This window comes from Cydia fagiglandana, chromosome 11, assembly GCF_963556715.1.
Source record: "Cydia fagiglandana chromosome 11, ilCydFagi1.1, whole genome shotgun sequence".
Lineage (NCBI taxonomy): Eukaryota > Metazoa > Arthropoda > Insecta > Lepidoptera > Tortricidae > Cydia > Cydia fagiglandana.
This window is the reverse complement of record NC_085942.1, coordinates 18645431-18658402: the sequence shown is the minus strand read 5'-3', so window position 1 is coordinate 18658402 and position 12972 is coordinate 18645431. Positions and strand designations below refer to the sequence as shown.

Sequence of the window (12972 nt, the reverse complement as noted above, 5' to 3'; positions counted from 1 at the left end):
AATAAAAATAAAATCTTATCTTAGGTATTGTTTTTTCAAAAAACTAACCATTGCGTTAAATGTGTGTATCATCTAATATATGTAGATATTATTTTATTAGTCTAAACTAAAACAAAAAACAAATAGTAAATTTAATTTATAAATATCGGCTGATATGCCTGATATTAATGTTGCCCCAGGCTGAAACCGAACCAGCGACCTCTGGTATCGCGGCAGGTGCTACATTTTCTAAAATAGGTAATTTTGATTTGTTCTAATACTTCTAATAGCATGTTATATCGGACCTGATTCTATATTAGATTGATAATGATAATGTTATCATTCGAGCGGATAAACAGAATTTTTCGGCCTTTTAGTTATCTCCACATAATTGCTAAGTGGAACCACAAAGGAGGGTCCGAAAAAAATTGTTTTTCTCCAAGTGGGGCTACCCATAAAGATTTGGAACACTTGCAGTGCAATGCAGCCTAGAATGTATTGTTGCGAGTTGATAAGAAGCTCAAATACAATTATTCATTCAACTTTAATGCTTCTAATTTTATCTCTGACCGATGTCATGTGATATGGGTTATCTTGATGAACCTCGTATTTTAACGATCTCTGAATGCCACGAAAGTAGCGGGCGGCTGATAAGTCATAATTAATTTTTATGCTGCATGGTGAGAATGTAACCAGTTATCTTATTATCTAAACTACTTAAACTTATTTAGATAAATAGGGTTACAATTTGAACTCAAAGCCGATCAGTAAAGAATAAACCCACACTGTCACACCACAGGTCGTTGGTTGGACGAATCATATCAATTTTAACTATCATATTCTCCGAAGTATCGTTAGATATTTCACCAATATTCTCTGATGTAGGAAATATTGTGAGGAAACGGAGTTTTCCTAATAGGTACAGGCTTTGATTTTTCAGGTTAGATGGGCTGCCAATTTTAATAAAAACCAAAACACTTAAAAACTCAAACGCAATATCTTTCTTTCTTTATATACGGGGTGTGACCTGTAACATGGGCAAATAATGAAAACACAGATTGGACTCCTCAAACGGTGACACTTTTGTTCAACAACTTTAAAAAATTATGAAGTATTTAGACTCCCTATTTTTCATACAAAATAAATATTATTTTCAATGGACGCCATCGCCACGCCATATCATTTTGATTGACGTTGCTTGTCACGCCTTAAACATAACAAAATTCGCAATACATTGCGTCTTGGAATAAACTATAAAGTGTATTAAAAATCAAACCACAAGTTATTTTTAAAAGTCGCTGAACAAATGTTGGTCAGTATGAGGAGTACAGCCTACAGTTAATTTTTTTGCTCATATTACAGGCCACACCCGGTATGTATAGGGTAGATAAGAAAGAATTCTAAGAAACTCTCGACAAAGTTCTCGTAAAATCCAATTCCGCCAGTTTTAGTCCATATGACATTATAACACGAACAAAGTCAACATTAAATTATATAACAATGTGATATTCCAAAAACTTGTAGACACGCCTGAGACGCTCTGCCCTTGGGCGTACATGAGACTTGCCAATGCAAACTGCTTACCCACCAACTGTTTAAATTCACCAAAACGTTTCCTTTCCTTCACAGCCTGAATTAACTGCAACACAGCATAATAAAGTCCATTGTCGAGTGTCACCGAACGCGCCACTTATCGAAAATATAGTTACTTAGCCGGTTTCAAGAGGTCGTCCTCGGCGTCCTGATGACATTGGGATGATTGAAAAATGACTTTATCCGACCTCCAAACGAGCTATTCAACTGTGACATGGCATGCCAACTTCTGTGAGAACCGCGAAGTACAGTCAGGAGATGCTCAGCCGCTGATTGTAATCAATGTTCCTTAGCAATAGAGGCATGATTTGTTTGGATGCTATAGTGACTACATATATTGGGGCAAAGAAAACATAATGTCATGCCGAAACGTTGTTTTATTAAGATTTATAATATTGTATACAATTCTGCATTAAATAATTGATCATAATTGGAATTAATTTAACAGATTGCATAATCAAATTTTTCATCATAAAAAAACATAAAATGCAATCCCGGGTATTGCCATGCAAATACTAAAACTCGAATTTAAGTAACAATTGAATTTTAACCTAAAATCAAGTTTTATGACGCATTGGCGTACGACAATAATATTGATTTATGATGATTTTGATATTAAATAATTATAATTACATATTGTTGAAGTAAACATTTCATAATCAATTAAAATATGTTAAATAATGTAATATAAAATTAAAGCATGTCAAGTCTAGCATCTTGTCTAAAAACAAGGAATAATAAAACACATTGAATATAAAATTATTAAAATTAGCATTATCATAGTCATGCACACTCGCGAGTTGGTATTGTAAAAATAAAAAGTCATGCGTTAGAATGTTTAGTAATTGTTAGTCAATATAATTCAAAACACGAAGTACGACACAAACTCTTATATCCAATGTGTAGAAAGGTGTAAAAAAATAAATTGTATAAATAAAAGTAATGCGCGAACGTTAGGACCTCGGCGGAAATCGGGAAAACGGTATGAAGATCACAATAGGGTGGAGTCATTGGCTTACTAACTAGGATGGCATTTTCCCGATTTCATCCGGACCTTACAATTGTCAATAATGTACATAATATAAGTAACAGTCTTATGATAAAAAGAAATGAACAATTTGTGTTACAAATCAACTGCTCTTGAAAGGAACGGAGACAAATGCAGTCATACACTATCACGTGATAACAATGATGGAGAAAATAGGCGGATTCGGTGATCAGTGTTGACTGAATCTAAAACTGTTCCTGATCTTAATATAAACGATGAAGTAACCAACCTTATCATTGCAACACAAAATGTTTTACTTAAAATGGTGGACAAAGATTAACAAAATGCCGCGGAAGCTGCAGTAGATGAGCCGAGTCATATCTGTAACAAAGAAAAGAAAATCGATAAATGAAACGATGACGCAACCTTTTAACATAATCAATGAATAGCAAGTATGGGAAAATATATGATTGCAAATATAAAAACCAGACACAATAGACAGAAGATGACACAGTAACCCGTTGGTTGCGAACGGAGAGCTCAAACACATCACACTGTGACGAATGTACGCAATAGAGGAGGGGGAGGGCCAGCAAGATTAATACGTACAGAGTGACTTGGCGTTTTGAGCTAAAATTTCGGATCAATAAGTTGGGACAATGAATCCGCTGGGATTCAGGCGGAGGTTAAAAGGTTTTTTAGGGATCCACCGCTCAAATTAGACCTCCATTGTGCGTACGCAAACAATCTAAAGTTTTCAATGTAATCTAAAATGGATGGAAAGTGCCTGCTTTCAAAACAACCCCTTTTGGAAACCGGAGTGTGAAATTTTATCTAAGTTTTCGGATGTAACTTTTGTATTAAAGAAATATTTTGTTATTAGAAAACAGGAGTTCGCATTGTTTACTACCATGATGATAAACAGAAAGGTTAGTAAATAAATTATGGTGATGATGCGTTTACAAGAGTCGAAATTTTAATGAAATACACTGTTAGACTTCGGGTTCTTTCTTGGCAGAGCACGATTGAATGTATAATTGTAATAGGTACCTATATATTAATACTAACTATATACTAACAGTGTATTTCATTAAAATTTCGACTCTTGTAATACTCGTGTATTAATATACACGAGTATTTCTTTCTTCATAGCCCATTGAAATAAAGTAAAGACGGCAATAAGTGAAATCAATACGACGACAATTTCTCCAAATTCTGAACCCCCGTAGACCAGATCCAAGTCGTTCTTATTAGGTACATTATTACATTTTAATTGCAATCCAAATGAATTTAATCCGCTTAACTTGAACGGCCGGCTGTCGATGACTCCGGATTTGAATGGCCGCGGGTCAATGGCAGATTGCACACTGAGGTACCTCGGGGTTGACACAATTCTACTGATTCTTCAATTTATCGCACCGTCGCCAATATTAGATTAGAGTCAGACCAAGCTCAGTCTGCATGGTAAATGCAAAGTAATGGCATCATTAATGTCAAATTTCTATGAAAATATAACATTTATACATACTGCCTCACTTTCTTTTTATTCCAGTCTGGCAAAGTAAGCATAGGCGGACTCTACGGAACTTTTTATAGCGCGCCGCCGCCGGTGGGAAACAAGCAAATGGCACGCCCAATGATAAGCAGTTACCGTAGCCTATACCATAGCAATCATTAGCATAGGCCCTGTACCCTGTTGTTGGAGTCACGTGCACGTTGGCGACCCATTAGAAACCTTAGGTACTCTTCTTTTTTTACCCATAATAGTTTTTAGAAACCCTTTATACTTACTCACAAGTATGTTAGGGTTAAATAATATTATTTCATTGGAAATGAAATTGAATTTCATACGCTGATATAGATTTGAGATGGTTAAGTTTTAGGCTATTGTAATTTTATAACTTTATAACTAATTGCTAAGTTATATTATTTAAACCAAACAAAATGGGAATAAAACAGCTGTGATTTTGAATTCGATTAATGGGATAAATAATATAAATACTGGATAAGTAGATACTTACTTACTTATTTTATACTACCTATTAATATGACCTATATTTTTTTTCCTACATAAACATAAAGGCTACTAACTAGACCTTCACGCATCAATTCTAGAATTCTATATAAATCTAGTTCAACATAAATTGCGCTTTATTTACGACTTTAATTAAAGTAATAAAATTCCAACCCACCATAAATTTATACGTTGTGCGTATAATCGAATTAAGAATAGCATCGACAAGGAAATATCCGTCATGTGTGTCGCCGCGTCCTTGGCGGTCGCGAATCTAGTAATGAATTCGGAATGTCTACACGCCGGCGCATAGTAACAGAGTTTATCGCGGGTTTATCAATCAGTTTCGTCACGGCCTCGATTTGGCCCACGCCCCGCGATAATCTTCGCGATTGCCCGATTTTTAATCCTATATAATACCACCAGAGTGAAATGAGCTATAAGATTGAAGTAGCATAGTCGTGATGAGAGTCCGAATATAGTAGACTCTCTGTCCATTGTAGACAGACACGTGGAACATCTTTATTAACTAGTAGAATGAGCTCTGTGTTTGTGGTGGGAAAATATAAATACTCCGAAAGAATCTACGATGTGTCTTAAATGTAGTTGTTATATGAGTCAGCTTTTATTGTAATTTATTATGGTTTCTGGGTGGCTATTAGGGCTTTTATTAGGGCGGTACAAACGTCAGCGCCGCGGATGGCTGCGTCGCACTTAATAAAAGGGTCGAGAATCTAGTAAATACACAAACAATCTAAACTTTATTGTTTTCCCTGGAAGTTCTGAGTTATTTAAGGCTAGTCTCTGCCCGTAACTTCGTTCACGTGGACTTACAAGTTAGTAAATTCACCAACTGTGAACTGACAGGCCGATACCGTCCGGCGGACTGTTAATCAGTGGGCCCCTTAATGAGTTTAGTTACGCATAATGAATTATTTCACTTTGTTTGTCGTTTTTTTTTCAGGGTTTCCACAGAAGAAAGGTAGGTAGTCATGACACCAAGCTGAGCGGAAACTATTCCAGTGAAGACATAAAAATGTTTTTAGAGTTGAAGAAAATATATTGATAGTATTTTCACATCAATATTTTTTCTATGTCAGTACATATACTATTAGTATACAGCTATGCGAATCTATTTCACGACACAAAACTTATTCTGTAATAAAATCCATGTTTTAGCAACAAATATTACTGCTACTAAGAATTACACTATTATTACTTAAAAAGCATATCATACATTTATATTTAATTTACCTATAGGTAAGTCTCATCATTGCCCTGAATAGATTTATAAATTATAATAGATAAATGGCATACCTACGGATAACGTAACATATCTATGCATCTATCTATAATACTTATATCTATCTAATTATAACTTAATCATAGTTCCGATATGAAGTTTGTAGTCGGGCCGACAATAGTTTAACCAACTATTTCTTGAGAGAGAAATGATGATGGCCTGGCCTCATTTAAGCATTTAGCAGTTATTCATTTAGATTCCAATTTGCCAGCATTCGTCTTGGCATTTCAACCCGTAAATAAGAATAAGCTAGACTACAATTTACCACCGTGTATAATTCTAAATCTTATTAATAGCTGTCCTTATCGTTTGACACACATTGACGCGCTGCGCTTTAAAATTCCGACATAATATATGTTCAATTGTCTAAATACGAAATGAATCATGAAAACTCTACATAAGGTTTTATTTTCTGGAATTATACAAACCACATATCGGAATTTACAAGCGCAACGACACAGTTTGTTTAAAACGATTCAGTCTTAGATATTTGCAGTAACTTTTTACGATTCTAGTTTAAATCTTAGTTTTTAGAGCTGAGTCTAGATCTTTATTAGCACAGTACCGGTGAATAACACGATTTGTAACACTTTGAAATTAATTTGTAGCCTGCATTATTTTCCTACTTTACGTACATAAATAATTAAATATGAGGCGTAATTACAATAACAATGCGCGGATGGATCAGCTGAGCAAAGAACGTTACTGGAACTACCTATAGTGGACCATCGATGGCTTGCGTCATCGCGTAAATGAGATCCCGCCTTTGTGTAATGTGTGGATTCTTTTACTGTTACTATAGCGATACAATGAGATTAGTAACAAAAGGTTTTATGTAGGTCAAAACGGGTAATGTGAATCCCGGGTAAGTGTGGTTGGCCTCCACATTGGGGCCTGTGTACATATTGATTAGGGTTTATTGAGAGTACATGCCTACTTTTTACCCGTACGCCGCTACTTATCCTTATATGTGACGTTATCTACGAAAAGGGACCTTATTGTCGATGGCGCTTACACTATTATTAACGATGCTCCGATGTAAATCTAACAAGCTCACTGACCATGATATGTTGTGTGAAACCTAATAATATTAAGGCTATTGTTAAAAAGGCACTGATAGAGATAAATGTAAAAAGACTCAGTAGCATGTAAAAACACTTAATGGTAATGTTCAATAATTTTGATAGAGGTTGCTCCCCATGTCCCTTAGTTCTGATAATCTTAAAAATTAGTTCTAAGTTAATTGTATGTTAATTCTATTTAAAAAAAATAAACAGTTTAAATTTTAATTTTTTAATTTGATTTTTTTAAATAGTACCGCTCGACGCTGTTTTCATAAGATAATGGCCCATTTGATTTTAGTTAAAATTTAAATAACGATTTAGGTACTCGTCGTACAACAGAATCTTTTCAAAAGCGCAAATGACAGCTTTAACCCATTTACGTATGTGACTGAAATGAAAATATGGGGTGACTAATTTATTTATGTACTTACCTATTTCATCAGCCCTCATCAGCCTAAATTAATTATGTTTTCTTATTTAATTAATATAGTACCTATATGTAATGAATGGTCTACAATTGAAAGCGGTATTGTTGACAAGAAAATTAATCATATTAGCGACTAGTTAGTAATTAGCCTCAAAATAGATTATAAAAACAGTGTATAATAATATTTTAAGATAATTGTGTAATACATACAAGGTGCTCACGAGGAATGCGAACGATATTAACCACGCATTTCTGAGGTCAAAAAAAGGAAAAAATGTAATAATATAGGTATAGACCAATTTCGCAAAAAAAAATTTAATAATCAGGAAACCGCTGTTTAAATTATTCGGTTTCCTCATGTTAGACCGTGTATACCGGGTGTGGCCTGTAATATGAACAAAAAATTTAACTGTAGGCTGTATTCCTCATACTGACCAACATTTATTCAGCGACTTTTAAAAATAACTTGTGGTTTGATTTTTAATACACTTAAAAGTTTATTCTAAGACGCAATGTATTGCGAATGTTGTTATGTTTAAATGCGTGACAACTTGACAAGCAACGTCAATCACAATGATATGGCGTGGCGATGGCGTCCATTTAAGATAATATTTATTTTGTATGAAAAATAGGGAGTCTAAATACCTACTTCATAATTTTTAAAAGTTGTTGAACAAAAGTGTCACCGTTTGAGGAGTACAATCTTTGTTTTAATTATTTGCTCGTGTTACAGGCCACACCCGGTATAGCGCCCCCGATATCGGCCGTATCTAAATCCCGCCGATCGAGCAAGGACGGATCAATACCTCGATCCTTTATCGGGTTATCACAGAACGTCGATAATTGGCCGATTATGACGATCAATTTCTGTTTCGTAGTAATACATTTGTAGAAAATGTCGCAACGTGATTTTTGTTTCAAAATGGGATACGGTCAGAAAAACAGTGGGTATTATAGCATGCATAACTGTTCGGAATAATCCCTGCAGCTACTTTGGTATTACGCTTAGAGGATATAACCAATGGAGACGCCATGTCTAAAATTTTCGGTACAAAATAGTCTGCCGTTTTTTGCGGGGGAGGGGCACATCAAATGTATAGGTACGTCATGTCCGATAAACGCCATATGGTTGACATGTGGTTGACCATTGGCCGCCTATTTTCGACAGAGGGAACGTCTGTTAATGGCGGCTCCATTGTTAATTACTCCGAGGGTATTACGTGATAACCTGATAACATTTCCATTTTCACCACATAGATGGTTAGCAGTAGAGATGCCCCGAATAGTGAATTTGGCCGAATACCGAATATTTGCAGGCCTTAAATGCCGACAACGCACTAACAACTCCGCTGGTGCTGCAGGTGTCCACGGGCGACGGAAAATGCTTACTGTCAGGCTATCCGTCTGATTGTTGGCCTCCTGATATAGGACTAAAAAAGTCGATGCGCTGTTTAGTGACCGCGAGTTTACTACATAGTGAACATGGTCCATCAAGTCTATAAATTAGACAATGGTAAAACAATACATTTCCGTTATCTATTTAGTTAGCGTCGGTAACAACGACATCTCTCGGATAATTCGAACAACAAACTTAAAAGATATACTCCATATCGAGTCGAACAGAGCTCTATACGCCGTTGTCCTGAAAGACCGCGAGCCGGGTACAGATTTCCATGACCAATCGCCTCCCGGGCGATAACTCGGCTACGTATAATGAACCCTCGTGGACGTTAGCTGCCGCTCCGTTGGTGGGTTGAGGAATGGCAGCCACCAAAAACCTCCAAAAGTAGAACAAAGCTCTATACGCCTTTGTCCTGAGGTTAACCGAAGAAATAGCAAAACTAAGATAAGAGGATTACCTAAATATATCACCTCATCGAGGACAAAGTACTCAGAGTAGTGAACTCTATCGTTATCTTACTTATCTGCTACTGATTCGTTTCCAATTATGAGAACGGCGATTATAAAGAATTCGATAATTCATTATCAGTCAGGTTTCATGTCTTACGATTGGAACTACGCTATATTATATTATTAATCAATTTGATTGTAGAGATTAAAGCTATCTACACGTGTGTAGCGGCGACGTGTCGCCTGGTATGATTTTCCGATCCATAAGAAAAAAGTTATGATATATGTCACTATAAAAAATGGAAAGACTTAAGTGATCATACGTGATTTTCCAGTTTTTTCGTTAATTATACCTAGTGTCTAAGTTATATAACCAGACTACGCGTTTGTAAGTCCCTATGTGCTTCAAAACGAAATAAAAAACGATATTTACCATTGCTGCAAGTGGTAAAACGAGCGACGCTGACGTGATGTACCTGAAAATAGAAGAAAACCGTCAAAAAATAAATATTATTGGATTTGAAAATATTAATAATGCTTTAGTTTTCATGCTTCTTTCAATTTCATAAGCTTGCTATTTTATTAGCATAGGTACGTTTGTTTCTAAAAAGTTAAGATTTCTGAAAAAAATTGAGAAACTTTAAATAAATGTTAGAAGGTTTCATAAGAAAACATAAAACTTTCCGAAATGTTTTCATAAAAAGTCGAAGTTTTGAAAAAATGGCTACACCAGCAGCTTGTCTTAAAATACAAAAATCTTTTACTAAATTCATGCCCGAATGCAAACTGCAATATCTGCCGAGCTCAATCAAAGTTCCTATAAAAATATCTATGTATAAAACCGTTCCAAAGCAAAGATTTCCAGCAGCGCGAACAAATCGCAACCGCCTGAGAAATCAATTCCACAGATAAAAGATCTAAAAATCCCAGTTTAATAATCACCGCTCCACTGAAAAAAAAATCGCTGCCGCAAAAAAAAAAACAAACTGCAATGCGGCTCGGGAACCCATTCATAAAATATAAAACTACACCGCACCCACACGCGTCCGCAGTGCAACACAGCCATTCATATAGTACGCGCACACATACGTAATATACTACGATAGTACGATAGGAGTACTATAAACGGAGCTACATTTTCCGAGCACAAGTTTGCAGCCTACATTGAAAATGTATTTTATTTTGCCGTTAGATTATGAACCTTAACACCCTATAAACTGCGTCCAAAGTAACATCTCTTTAAATCTTCAATGAAAATTCATCTTTACGTCTAGTAGTTAAGGTTTATTATGGCTTGGTAGTAGTAAGTTATATGACGTTTAAGCGTAGCGTAGGTCTCTCCGAGACGTCTGCGGATCGTCGGTCTATTTATAGATAGGTGCGATTAACTCTGCAGTTAATGCAGACGCGACATCCCTATCGATTTACCGAGTTGGATTGTTTGTTTGAATTGTTAGAGATTGTAATTGTAACTTTGCCTGGTTGTGAGTAGATTGCAGCTGTTTTGAGAGTATTGGCAGTTGTGGAATAGAAACTAATTTCAATACGGAGTTTAGGAGTTTTCGTTTTTATTTTACACTGGAGTAAAAGTAGTAGGTATTTGCCGGTCCGTAAAAGTTTGAGCATTTCATTTCGAATTACGATTTGGACTACTTACTTAAATAAGACCCATCTATTAGCCCTGCCGAAATACACAAAAAGATGGCACGAAACTATAATAATAATATCATAAAAACAATCCAGAAGCAGAAAAAACGATGGATGGATTGTGTGAAAGAGGATATGAGAAAGAAAGGAGTGAGTGCTGAGGACACGAAAGACAGAGGAGACTGGAAGAGAAAAACATCTCGTGCCGACCCCACATAACGTGGGATAAGGGCAGGGGAAAGAAGAAGAAGAAGAAGAAGAAAAACAATCCAGAAGCACATTTACCAATAGCTTTCCCAACCTAAAAGGTGCCGAAATCCTAACTATAACTATGCTGTCCATATTTCTAATTACTGAACACAAAGTAAACTGAACAAAACTATGGACTTGAAATGGCGGCCAGGAAAATAAAGCCAAGCAACCAGCGAGTACATACGTGCGTTTCCCGGCAGCCGAGTAGAGGCCGGAAACGCGGCGATAAGCGCCGCGGGCGGCGCGCCGGGACAATGCCCGCCCTGGATACGCTGCGCACGCGCTGTACACGTCGCCCGCTTTTCTGATGTAGGTAGTTATTAATTGAAGGAGACCGATAAAAGGCAGACGTCCACAAGGCCCCATCGTATGCAACGATTTAGGTAAAAAACCGGGCAAGTGCGAGTCGGACTCGCGCACGAAGTGTTCCGTACCATAAAGCAAAAAAAAAAAACGGAAAAAATGCAAAAAGAAAACGGTCACCCATCCAAGTACTGACCACGCCCGACGTTGCTTAACTTTGGTCAAAAATCACGTTTGCTGTATGGGAGCCCCACTTAAATCTTTATTTTATTCTGTTTTTAGTATTTGTTGTTATAGCGGCAACAGAAATACATCTTCTGTGAAAATTTCAACTGTCTAGCTATCACGGTTCGTGAGATACAGCCTGGTGACAGACGGACGGACGGACGGACGGACGGACAGCAGAGTCTTAGTAATAGGGTCCCGTTTTACCCTTTGGGTACGGAACCCTAAAAAATGACATAGCGTGAATAAATTAGGTAATTTGTAATTGAAGTATATAATTATTGTGTCTACCGAATAAATTTTATTTATTTCTATAACGGCCCCGACACTATCATTAGCAATGACATGAAATTTCATGACGCTCTAGCGTTTGGTCCAGTCAGGTCATGACATTCCTAAATCTCCCCACACACTTATCAGTATTTCTATCAGTATTTTCATCATTACCTTTCACGGGGAATTTTAAGTTATTATTTTCCTTATCGTATTTTATAGCCTGCAAAAAGCTATCCTACGCGTTGTTTTTAAAGTTATCTCTATTCGTTCCTGCCCCTCTATTTACTCTTGATTGCAAGCTTCAGCGTAGTTTTTAGCCGATTTTTATTTAGTTGTCAATTTTATTCTTGTTGGATTTGGATAAAATTTCCTGATTAGTTGCTCCACCTTCTCGGCGGAAAAATACAAAATCAAAACCTGTCCCGAAAAAAAATAATTATGTAATTTTCCATGGCGTTAAGAAAATACCATAAGTTTTCGTAATTTCAGAGAAAGATTTTAAGGACATACGGTGAAATTGCCCTTCCATATGGTGTGCAGAATAGGGAAATCCCCCAAATTATGTCGAAACCGGACGAAACAAGAAATAAGACAACAATATAAAAATTGTTACCAAGGGCTCAAAATGATTTAGCGTCATTGTCGTTATAGGTGACCTAGTTCTCACTGGATTGGAGTGTAAGCTGTCAATGCCTTGTAATCTATTTTTTGAATAGCATATGTCGTCAAATACGTAGGGCAGCTAGGCCCTGTCAAGCTCGTGTGTCAGCAAGAATCTTACAAGTACCACCATGGGATTAAAATTACTTCTCATAATTATATTTAATATTCATATACTTATACATTCTGTGTCTGACCATGGGGCTTTAAATCCAGGGCTTGATTTTACTCGCTAAACTGAGCTACTTTTACTATGGGACCAACCCATAATTACATAATTAAAATCGGGGAAAAAATTTTGTCTTTTCCATAGAAAACGTCGACATCTGATCACCCAAAATGTATGAAAAAGTGAAAATTTTTTTCAGGATTTCGGGGTTGGTGCCATAA

The 12972-nt window shown here is 36.3% G+C and overlaps 1 protein-coding gene across 3 annotated transcripts in view; it reads right to left on the bottom strand.

Moving 5' to 3' along the window:
• Positions 1-1931: 1931 nt before the first annotated feature.
• The window catches only part of LOC134669143 (mitochondrial cardiolipin hydrolase-like), a 254014-nt gene continuing 242973 nt past the window's right edge, over positions 1932-12972 (bottom strand). For all 3 annotated transcript variants that reach the window (XM_063526688.1, XM_063526687.1, XM_063526689.1), the window contains 2 exons: positions 9653-9695; positions 1932-2941 (listed from right to left, as the gene is read on the bottom strand). The gene's annotated coding sequence lies outside the window, so the exon portion shown is untranslated. The remainder of the gene's footprint in view (positions 2942-9652; positions 9696-12972) is intronic.